The sequence below is a fragment of the Typopeltis vanoorti genome, chromosome 2, assembly GCF_054136105.1.
Source record: "Typopeltis vanoorti isolate ZY-2024b chromosome 2, IOZ_Tvanoo_1.0, whole genome shotgun sequence".
In the NCBI taxonomy this organism is placed as follows: domain Eukaryota; kingdom Metazoa; phylum Arthropoda; class Arachnida; order Uropygi; family Thelyphonidae; genus Typopeltis; species Typopeltis vanoorti.
This window is the reverse complement of record NC_143550.1, coordinates 184,483,100-184,484,185: the sequence shown is the minus strand read 5'-3', so window position 1 is coordinate 184,484,185 and position 1,086 is coordinate 184,483,100. Positions and strand designations below refer to the sequence as shown.

The window sequence follows — 1,086 nt, the reverse complement described above, 5'->3', positions numbered from 1 at the left end:
TTAACATGAGAGTGCCAGCTGATTAACTTTCGCACTGTTAAGCACAACAATCCTTCTTTCTTCCTCCTTTCTTTTTTTTGGTGGGGGGTAAAGGTGTCACTTCTATGCTGGAAAGTGGATTATAATGCAGTCGCCCTGCTCAGCCAGGAGTTGATTCCGTGGATTCCATTCTTGGTGGAAAAGATCTAAGGTGTTGTTTTGCCTATGGTGGTGATGCTCGTGTAGGATCCGACATCTCACCTTTTGTTGGAAGGCTGCAGTGAGTTGGTCAGTTGCCTCTCTCTGTGAAGTTGCTGTGCTGTCTGGTCTTGTATGTCTGAGGTAGAAGTTGTATATTACCGCTTTTGCGGTGATGAAAAGGTAATTGCAGAATGAATGGTTATTTGACAGGTTCCCTAATAAGGAACCGTATAGATATCAATCTAAGCTGATAGAACACTAACAACTTTAACTCTTACGAAAGCTGATAAGAACAGATACTACACTTTGATCTTAGCCGAAAGGCCGCGAATGCTGAACGATGATAGAATGGGAGTTCATATCTCTCATCATTGACCTCTTTAGAGAAAAATAAAGTTGTGCTGAGAGTCAGCTTGATAGTAGGAGAGGAGCAGGAAAGGTAGAGATGACAGTAGTAGGGAGATCAAGGGGCCTCAGTCGATCTACTTGGCCATACTCAATAGTACGAAACCAAGCAGATCTCTGACATTTCCTCCCTCCATCCGTTCTTTTTCAGCTTGCCCCGGTCAGTCACCTCTTCAGGTGTCTGTCCGCGGTAAGTGGGGAAAAAACAAATGGGAGAAGACTCATACACACATATACATGTTTACACTTTCATACTTAAATTTACTAATTTGGAATTTTGAACAGGGGGGGGGCGAGCCCGGCCCGAGTGATGCAGCCCACAAGGAGCTGCACCGCCTCGCAGTAAGCCTTCGCCGCTCAGGTTCATGTAAGGCTGTTGTTATCATTTCATCAGTAATTTCTGCAGGTATTTTTCTTAAATATATATATAACTTTTATGGAACTACCTATAGTGTTGGGGAAGAATCTTTCCCCATCCACAATGCTGAGCGATAATGATCA

At 43.6% G+C, this 1,086-nt stretch overlaps 1 pseudogene; it reads right to left on the bottom strand.

Annotated features, from left to right (window-relative positions):
- Positions 1-355: 355 nt before the first annotated feature.
- On the bottom strand, positions 356-517 carry LOC150109728 (U2 spliceosomal RNA; annotated as a pseudogene).
- Positions 518-1,086: the final 569 nt, after the last annotated feature.